Consider the following 11,547-nt stretch of genomic DNA (forward strand, 5'->3'; position numbering starts at 1 on the left):
TAGGTAAGAATGAGATTTAGTTGAACATTAATGTCTATTTACAAGGTGAATGGATAGATCATATATCTGAATATATGAAAAAGTATCAGATATCCAAAATGCATGAGGGAGATTCATTAATTTCCCAATGGATCAGGCACTAATCAGCTACAAGATCATTAGTTTTTTGTCTATACTTGGTTTTCATCCACTTTCCCCATCCACGTAAAATCAAAATCAAATTCAAATCATCTTGACATTTTATGTTGAAGAGCTATAATATTTAACCCTCACTCATCTTATGCATTTCATAGATTTCCATTTAGCTACTATAGATCTATGTTATTACATAAGTTATTGGGAGATACAAGGGTTTTCATCTACAGTGAATAGATTCAGGGATATGTTTTTGCACTGGTACGGTATCAATTGAATTTGAGGTCTACCCACTTAGGTCTTGCAGAGCCTGAAGTAGAAGAAGGGTCAAGCCTTATAGTTGGCCCTATGTCTAAAATGATATGTTGAGAATGGGAGTTAGCTGCCCCTAGACATGTCATATTATCATAGAGATAATTAAAAACCCTCCAACATTTTCAAACACCAACAAAATGATGACTCTGTTGGGGACTGTATTGAATCTAAATGGTAGAAAAACCTTGAGAATTTAAAAGAAGAGATTCAATACAAAAAAAGAAGTGCATAATAAGGGTTGTAGTAGTAAGTTGTCTAATGTGTTTTCCAATCTTCTTACTCAAAATATCATGCACCCTATTTGAGCTTTATTCATGGATAGTAGCATGTTGTGAAATTGGATGAAAATTGTGTTCTATGACTCTTATAAGTCTATCTTCAATCAATTCAGTTTTAGCAAGCGTTGTTGAGAAAGTTTAGAGTTAGGAATTTATTTATAAAGTGTAAATTCTTTTCAAGATGATAATGATTTGCAAGTTTCCCCTACATTGAAGGTCTATCTCAGATTTTTCAAGTGATAAATTATGTTTTATTTCTCACAAAGTGTGAGTGGCAACTCTCAAATCTCTATACCAGTATTTGCTTAGTTGATTTCATTGCAAAATTTTGAAGGACTTTCAGTTGTATGGGTAGATTTGAAGCTTTTGATAGTGTCTTGAGAAGGAAGTTTTAAATTCTTGATAATTTCTTAAAGTGTTGTTTGCACTTTGTTGTTATAAGAAATTGAGGTGCAAAAGGTGAATTATAGTAGTGATCTCTTTATCATCTTGAAAGGAGGTCGTGACTCTACAAAGTTTGATCAATGGTGTGAAGGATTTTTAGTTTTGCACCTTTGCCAAATTAGCAGATCAAAGTTTAGCATCAACACTTGAGGTATTTTGGTTTTCATGGAATTCAAAAGTTGTTAAAAGTGGTTGCCTCTATTCAATAGTTTTCAGCACTAAAAGGAAAAGGTAGAAATTTTTTTCTAAAATGGAGTCAGATTGCAGATTGCAGATTAGTTTACCAAATTTTGAGAGTTTAGAAATTGTGAATAATAACATTGCTATGTTGAATAGACTGGTCTACAAAAGGATTGTTAATCTTATAAGAATTGAAGTAGGAAGTACTCAAGGTTTAACTGTCAAATAATGTTATTTAAGGCTTAAATCAATAACTAGTAAGATGCCTTTTCATTGTAGACCTTAGGAATCTTCCTTGCCTAGTGTTTTCCTGGATGTTCTAGTGCCTAATTTAGTCAATTGGCCAGCACATATAAGGTTACAAAGAATTATGCAAATTGAAAGATTCATTGAAGGGATGGAAAGTGCTGATTATAGATTTCATATTATTTCTTCAAATGATAATAATGAGTGTACTGAAAGTAAGGGTAGTAATGAACATAATGAATTTGTATATAAAGATAATCTATCTTCCAAAAGTGAAGAGAAGGATTTAAATGCAAGTGAATCAGGTAATTGCAATCAGCATAAGGAAGATGGATATGAAAGTGAAAATAAAATTTGTTACAGTGAATATGAAGTTGAAGAAATTTGTAACAAAAGTAAGGGTAATGATTTCTATGATAAGAATGAATTTTGTAGCAATTTTGATTTTCCAGATTGTTATACTAATGATCTTTCTGTTGTAAGTTCTTCATGTTATCCGGATGATAATCACAGCCAGGAGAAGATTTGTGAGACAATCTTCTTGAGCCCTTTTTGAAATATCTATTTTTTTGGCTCATGATTTTGAAAAGAAAGTAAGTGTTTCTAAGGATCTTCATATTTTTTGTCATAATGTTTCTTCATTTAGTCAAATTACTTCCCCAAAGTTTGATGTAGAAAGAGATGTGGAATCTAACCAATCCTTATTAGATTTTGGAGGTGTAGATGACAGTACCTCAAATGTCTTTGCACATGAAAATTTGTTGGATGCAGAGCATGTTAATGAAAGGAAGGTTAATGCTATTTTAGATTCTTTTTATGTTGATCTTGTTGGACATTGTTTTGATGTTTCATATGATGAAGAGAAAAATAGTGAATATTATTAGTCCAATTATATATTTTCTTTATATGCTGATAAGTCTTGTAAAGATAAGTTCAAGGTTTATTCTAACATTTAGTTAGATGAAGAAAATGATAGTGATCAGCATAGTTTAGATCAACACTTTTAGAATGAGTTTTCATGCTTGGTAACTAATCAGTTGTTTGAAGAATGTGAAGAGGTTTTAGTGAAAGATAAATCTAATTTAATGAGTAACATGATTGCAAGTAGGAAACAATCAGATTTCACATATTCTTCATAGTCAAAGACACGAGGTGAGTTGCAAGTTTTTGGTACATGCAACTTGGTAAATGGTGTAGATTATGAAGTTTTTGTATTTTTGATCACCATACATGAATCATCATTGGATTTTGATTCTCAGTTTAGTTTGTGTAATCATGAGCATGCTGATGTTTTTTCTCATAGTAAGCATGAAGATGAAATATTCTTTGAATTTTATAGGCACTATGAGAATGATGATAATTTCATTTTGGCAAGTGATGTGATTTACGATGCTAATCTAATTGGTAAAATTGAAATGGACAATTTTAGCTTACCTCATAGAGATGTAAATGAAAATTAGGTATATGATAGAGGTAAGAAGTTTTGAAAACTTTTTAGTAGCCTGGGGCCATCATTTGTACATAGTAGGTGTAGTTTCCCTATTTTCAATAAAGTTGTTCAAAAGAAGTTTTAATTTTTTTGGGAATGGTCTGCTCCTCCAAGAGACCTAAATCCTTTCCATGCCTACAAGGGACATGCATCCCTAGATAGAGACACTATTGGTCTAATTTTTTGCATTATAATTTTCCCTTGCCTAGATAAAAAATTAGACTAGATCCACTAATTGTGTGAAAACCTTTTAAAAATATGCAAATATTCTCCATCATTTTCAAAATTTTTGCACCTCGAGTCTCCCCTTTTCCTTTTTTTTTCTCACCACCTGATCCCTAAAAGATCTATGGTAGTTGCTATCTCACTATGAAAAGATGCAAGTGTTTTACCCTTAGCGACATAGCCACTGCCGCTAAGTTGAAAGGAGGTGTTGTCAAATGGACGTGCAATTTTATTGTTATGTCAAAAGGATTAATGAGGGTGATTATGACTTCAATTTCCTTTATCTTTCTAGCCCTAAATTAAGCATAGTCACTGGAGGTTGCTATATTGTTATCAAGAAATTTGTGTTTCTCACTATCAGTGACATAGCTCCTTGATAGAAAGTAATCCTATGGTAACTTTTTTCAGAAGGTGGGTCCTAGACAATGCTCCATTACATATTAGTTATAAATTTTTGGCACATGGTGGCATCTAGTGGGATACACATATACACCTAGAAAATTGATGGCATCAAAGGTCACTATATCGCTATTGCAAAACTTGTGCTTCTCACCATTAGCGACATAGCACCCAGGTAGGAAGTAAATAGATGTTGGGACCCAAATAGTGTGGTAATGCAACCAGGATTTTAAAATATGAATTTATATGCTAGAAATGTAGGGTTTTTCTTGCATCATCAATAACTGGACCCATGCCCTATTCATAAGACATATGAAAGATCATGATCGTCAGATTGATCTCAAATCTACAATCGTCACTATCTCACTATGGTGAGTTGCACGAAGGTTACAAATAGTGACATAGTGACAAGGGGCCCACAATATTTCTCTTTAGTAATGCATCAAATGTCTTCCACATGATCAATGCAGAATCAACAATGATTGCTATCTCACTATAGCAAGGTGCTCACTTTTTATGTATAGTGAGATAGCGACTAAATGACACATGTCTTTAGAACTTAGTGGATCCAGTTCAAAGTGCCAACAATGAAAGAAAGATACACATGGCTAAATCTCATTGGGTTGACTACCAACACAAGGGTGTGAAGCAATTTTTTATTATTCACTAAGACATTGTAGAATTACAGAAATAAATGAGCAAAGAATCAAAGTTGCAGGCCTGAGTCTCATAACAGAGGGGTATTTTTCAAACTAGCTTTCTAGAGCTTCTTGATAAGGCAAATATGTGATGTTATATATTGCTAAAACTAGAATGAGCTGAATATTCTGATTCTGAGGTCATTTTTTGCATAGAATGCCACTAGTTCAAGCTATAGGAGGTTTTCTCTCAGGTTTGCAATTTGTAACTATATTTAGGTGAGGAAGTTCAAAAGTATTTTTTGACATGGTAATAACCTAAATATGGTTAAAAGGTAGTGAGAATGCAGTTTGGGGTCGAATGTAACCACTTTCAAGTCAGTTAAATCAAGATTTCACTAGCATTTTCATGAAGTTATTAGATATTTTGTTTGCAAAAAAGTTCTCATCATTTCAATAGAGATATTTCAAGATCAATTACAAGTAATGATGAAAACAAAATCAGATCAAAAGGGTAGAAAGATAAAAGATATTATTCAGTTGCAAGGAATTGAATTCCAAGTGGACACATGTCATTCTGAGATCAAATATGGGAATTCACTTCTTGATATATCTTTCTTTCATATATTCATTTAAGGGGGTTGGAATTTTGGAAATTTTTCTCTAGAATGAAGATAGTTAGTAGAACTAGCCCTGGAATTGATGAATTCTAAATGGAAGACCTAGGATGTGCTAGTTCCAGACCATGAAGCTTTTTCTTTGGCTATGATATGCCTTTTGCATCCCGTCAATTTCTCATTCCTGCCATTTTCTCTATTGTATGACAACATATGTTATTGTATAGTCTGGTTCATTAGGTTCTTTGTGAGTTAGTTTCATGCATTTTTATGTATCATTTCAAGGAAATTAATACAAGGAACAACAATTGTTTAGTTTCAATTTGAATCTTGTCTCCTTTCTCAGTCGAGCTATGACATTTATAATCTTTGAGCAAAGAGCCTAGATCATAGTTGCAGTCCCTTAAGGTTGTATGTTGTTTCATTTTTGCTTGTAATTCAAGGAATTATGTAAATGCTTCAGAGATTCAATAGGGTTCCAGGTTTATTGAGGGGGATATCAAGTAAGAATGAGATTTAGTTGAACATTGATGTCTATTTACAAGGTGAATGGATAGATCATATATCTAAATATATGAATAAGTATCAAATATCCAAAATGCATGAGGGAGATTCATTAATTGCCTAATGGATTAGGCACTAATCAGCTACAAAATCATTAGTTTTTTGTCTATACTTGGTTTTCATCCACTTTCCCCATCCCACATAAAATCAAAATCAAATTCAAATCATATTTACATTTTATGCTGAAGAGTTATAATTGTTTAACCCTCATGCATCTTATGCATTTCATGGGTTTCCATTTAGGTATCGTAGATCTGTTTTATTACATAAGTTATTAGGAGATACAAGGGATTTCATTTTTAGTAAATAGATTTAGGGATATGTTTTAGCACTGGTATGGTATTAATTGAATTTGAGGTCTACTTGCCTAGGTCGTATAGAACCTGAAGTAGAAGAGGGGTCAAGCCTTATAGTTGGCCCTGTGTCTGAAATGATATGTTGAGAATGGGAGTTAGCTTCCCCTAGAAATTTCATATTCTCATAGGGATAATTGAAAACCCTCCAGCATTTTTAAACACCAACACCATACCAAAAGAGGGAAACTCATTTTGAACATAAAAGAATATGCATATCAATTTGGAGCCAAATTTACATTAAGCACTTTTAGATCTCCTTGTTGCTCCTAAGTTCTCACGAATTTTCTACAACTGTAGCTCTTGTAGATCATAAGTATGATCTTTCTTCACAATTTTGTATCCTAGATCAACTAGTATACATGGTACACTATTTAGTCAGCTTGACTGATAGAATTTGTGTTGATATGACCCTTACTACAAATTCAAGAAGTGGATCCTTGATATTATCAATTGTCATTCCTCTTTTCTTCCACTTTTCTTGTGTAGTTTTCTCAATTGCTTCTTTTGAGTTGCTCCTTTGGGTTTTGAGCCATTCCAAGGTTAGATATCTTGTAGTTCTACGCATAATGCTCTTTGATAGTTAAATAGGTCCTCCTTCTAGCCATAGGCATCCATCACGTATTCTCCTCAAGACAATTCTTATCCATTCTATTTCCCAGACATTAAGGAAATCTAGGGCATAGGTTAAGCCCTTTCTTTCTACAATTTGGAATTCTTCTTTTAACACTCCATTTTCACATAGTTTATCAAACACCTAATGAATTTCCATGTCTCCTATTCATCCAAATTTGTAGTTATAACATTTCCTTACATCCTGAACCATTACAACCTTGGGTGGAAGGACTGATAATGCACCTATTGGGTCATTTTTGTATCCAACCTCTAGAATAACCCTAAATTCTAGTTTTTTTACCTCATTAGTAACCAACTAAAATTTAAATGGCTCCTTATCCTTAGGATTCCTAGAGCTAGAGGCCATTTTTAAAGATAGGGTTTCAACAAATATAAATTTGTGTGACTACATAACTTGACACGTGAAGAATACCTTTATATAAATGGAATGATGCTTGATCATTGCTAGAATCCATGAAAATGCTTTGTTATTACTTGAAAATTGCTTCTTATCTCTTTTTTTCTCTTGCTCTATGTTCATGATGACAAAAAATGAGAAAAAATCTACCTTATAACCTTTCTAAATATCATATTTATTGCATGGTGTATATAAAACTATAAAATTGACTTCTATTTGGCATTCATTAGTTTTTACCATCACTTAGAAGCTATTAGAATGACCCATCCTTGGATCCAATAGGAATTTCCTTCACTCAATAGATACTATAGATTCAACTTGAACTAGATTTTGCTAAAAACTCGACAGTTGAAGAGAACTTTTCAGACTCTGTAGTAAGATGAAAACTTAGAGATTTGACCTTGGTTTTTCCTTGTTGACTTGCATCTTTATTCATGCTAGTTTATCCCTATTAGAACTAATTTGTATTGGAACTCATGTATGATGAAGCATTTAAATATAAGTCCCGCGTACCTTTTTTGCTTAGTTTGATAAGATGTGATCACTTGACCTTTCAGGTGAAGTGATCCCTTTATTTGATGTGTTGCATCCATCTTTCTTCCTCCATGTTTTGTTCATCTCTCCTTTGATGTTCTCAACATCTACCTTGCCTTTTCATTTGTTTAACTTTGAGTTAGATGCATTTGTCCTTGTTGGGAAATGGTTACTAATATGATCAGTCCTCAAACAACTAAAGCATGTAGTTTGACTAAACCATCTATTGTAACTACCACTAAAATGTGTTCTTATGCAATTCTCAGGGATGTGTCATACTCTTGACAATAATGAAAACTATGTCTTGTATTTCAATCCCAATTACAGGAGTCTTCATGGCTTCTTCCCTTGTTTTATGACCATGTGGACTTGGATCTACATTCAAAAGCTTTGTGTCCAAAATTTTGACAATTGTAACAGTGTCCTTCAAATTTTGTTGCATGTATAGTTCTGGTTCTACATTCATGTGTCTGATGACATTATATGTTGCACTTGTAATAATTTTTCATGTTCTTTGGCTTAGCATTATAACTAGCATTCTTGATCCTACAAAAATTAGTTATGTGTCCTTTCTTTCCACAATTATGACATGTAGGTTTAGAGTTCTTAACTTTATTATTTCTTTCCTTAGAAGCTTTGGATGTTTCTCCTTCTTCAGTGCTTGTGGAGCCCAATCTTGATGTGTCTTTACTAGATCTAGGGGATTTAAGTAGTTTTTCAAAGCACTTGATGGATTCATTTGGCTTGTTGAAACTTTCAACAAACACCTTCTCTTTTTTCAAGTTATCCTCTAGTTGTTCATTCTGTAACTTCAATGTAGTTGTCTCAATGTCCTTGATATTCAACTCATGATGGACATTCATCATTTTACTTAGGGTGTCTAATTGCATGTTTGAGATCCTAGATAGTTTTGCTAATTTTTCATCCAATCTATTTGACAAAATTCTCTTATCTTCTTCAATCATGGCCTTATCTTCTATAGCTTTTTTCTTTTGCTCAGTCACCTCACATAGAAATATAGCTTGTAATTCTTGTTCCAACTTGAAATTTTTGATCTCCTTAGCTTGTGCTCTATTCTTTTCCATGAGATCTACAATTATTACATCAAATTCATAGGAGTTACCATCTAAAAATAACTTTGTGGTGTTAATCTCTTAGTATTGAGTGTCATTTTTTGCCATAGAAATCACTTTCCTTATCTTTAGCAAACTTCTCAATGCATCTCTAACTTCATTTAGTTGTTGTAGTAAGAGATCTATCTCAATGTCCTAATTCTCAATGGTCTTTCCCAACTTGTAAACCTCCATCTCAAGATCTTTTCTCTAGGCTATAAGCCTTCTCCTAATGAGAACTTATATTTGATACCAATTACTGGAAATAAAAATGGGAAATGTATACTTATGAGTGGGGGGTGAATTAGAAGTACTAATTTCTAACCAATAAAAATTTGAACTTTAAAACAATGCATGCATAAACATATTGAAATAACATGTAAAGTAAATGCATCCACATAAGCACTTGACACCAAATATGATTACCCAGAAACCCTCCAATGAGAAGGTAAAACTGGGGTGGGGATGACACCCACAATTCTTCACTACTATAGTAATAAAGTTCACCTATTAAGGTTACATTATTTGACCATTCTCATGATCTTCCTTGTAAAAGGCTACCCTATTAAAAGCTTACAAAGGATTGTTAGATCCTACCCTATTAAAGGATTTTAACACCTTGTTAAAAGTGTGCCTAGATAAAGGACTTTAGAACACTCACTTGGAATGTCACCCTATTAAAGGATTTCACAATGATTGATAAGTCAACCTTAATAAAAGGATTTCATCCTATTGATAAAGTTATTAGAAAGTATAGTAGAATGTTTGATTTGATACACTTACAATCTAGTATTGCTGATTTTAGATCTCAATTTAGTCCATCTTGATCCTTTCATGTCTGATATCAAATTGTTTTATCCTTGATCCTCTATTTTGATAATTGATTCTACAATTCTATCCTTCTTCTAAGTCACCTTGAATGTATATTGATCAATTCATTGCTTTCACTTTCTTCAAATCTTTGCTAGTATCACCTTCTCACATGCATTCTCTAGTAGTCTCTCTCTCTCTCACACATTGAAATATGGGGCTTTGGATCCCTTTAAAAAGACATTGGTGTCTTAGGGTTAGTTATGATTCTATTATTGAGATTCATTCATTTTTCCTACTCAATTCCTTCCCTTTTTTTTGATTGTTTGCATGTTGATCACATAGGGAATCCAAATAGATTTGATCTTATCTTACAATCTCTAAGATCTATCCATATGTCATCTCAAAAATAGTTTACATAGTTGTTTGTGCTATCATAAAAAACTAGGTCAATTCTATGTTACTCAACACTTGTTAATATTGATGCTCAACACATACTATAATTCTATTTGGCTTAGCACTTGAACTGATCAACATCTATTGTCCACTCGACACTTGAACTTGCTTGGCACATGAGTGACTTGACAATCGTTGCAACTCAAAATCTATACATATTATACCCAACATATGTTACTAGCTTGGTATGAACTTGGTAAAAGGCTTAAGTGTGTTGACACTCAATTGTCAAAACCAATCTGAGATCAATAGTACCTCCTCCTTATCAAGCATATAAAGTCTCTCTCTAATGATTACAAGAAACTCTCCAAAGGGATTCTCTCTAATATGGGCCATGTCTTATAAGCACAAAAAAAATCATATCATTATTTTACATCATCAAATTTGTAATTTCAACTTGACTAGGTCAAGGTTGACCTCACTTAGGTTAGGGTCAACCTTCTTAGGTCAAGGTTAGCCTTTCTAGGCTAAGGTCAAATTTTAAGGGTGATGGTCAAACTTTCCTATAGAAATCAAATATTTGCAAAAGTGTAGGAACACACAACAACAAAATCACCTTGGGAAAAATTTGTCGAGTACCTAAACACAATCTCATAAGTTGCATGTGTGTCACTCAAAGTTATTCTCTCCTTGGCATCTTTCTTTCTTTGTTCAAATCTAAAAAAAGGTAAGAATGAGTAAGTATGACTTGTTTTTCATTATTTATACTTAAATTTAGGGTTTCTTTAAGGGTTTTCTCATGGTAAATTCAGATTCTCCTTTTTATGCATTTAGATAGACATCCACTTCTTTCACCATAACTTGATTTTGGTAAATCTATTTTGAGTGCCATAAATGGCATTAGAAACATGATTTAGATGTCTAACTACTTGAATTAGTTTAGGAAGGTTAGGAATCTTTGTAATTGGTTTAAGAAAGAGATTTTGAACAAACTACATATCTAGTATATATGGTTATCTATATCACCCTATTTCACCCTTCAAAAATAGAAAGCCAAAATGGGGGGCACAAGGGGATTTATGCACTTCTCAAGTGTCATTTAGTAAGCTTAGGTGATTTTTAGATTTTCATTAAGCTTGTGTGTTGCAGGTTCTAACAATTTTTTGTAGGATCTCTACATGGAGGACATGGCTATATCCTTTTTTTAACTACAATATTTTCTTACTTTAGCTTGTATATTCACATAGTGTCATATCTAAGATAAAGTGGGGGATAAATGTATCATCTTAAAATGGAAGCATTTCCATATTGGTAGGTTTAGCATCTTCTTTTAGTATATTTATCTTGATAGACTTGCATTTAGAATACATTATGCACTTGATTCCTTCATTCTAGGTAAAATTAGGGTTAGGATCTGAAAGATTCTCCTTAATTTCCCTCCTCTATGGCTCTATTTTCTAGGTAGGACTTAGGAATAGGTCCTCTTACCCTTCATCATGTTCATCATAGGATTGTGTGCCTATTCTTTGCACTTATTCTTGTTCTAATATGATTTCTAGATTTTTGGGGATCCTTGGGACCTCATGTTCTATACTTTGGCTAGATCTGGACCCCTAGGTCGGTCCTAACCTAGGGAAAGGTTGAATAGCTTTACCCTAACCTAGGAAATGGTAAATTTTATAACTAACCTAGGTTAGGGTTGAGGTCATCCTTGGCCTTCTTTGGGATTTGATCCCCCTTCAAATTTTGGTACTAGAGGGCCCCAAAATCAATGTTGGT

The sequence above is a fragment of the Cupressus sempervirens genome, chromosome 2, assembly GCF_028749045.1.
Source record: "Cupressus sempervirens isolate cs-2001-9-10 chromosome 2, ASM2874904v1, whole genome shotgun sequence".
Taxonomy (NCBI): Eukaryota; Viridiplantae; Streptophyta; class Pinopsida; order Cupressales; family Cupressaceae; genus Cupressus; species Cupressus sempervirens.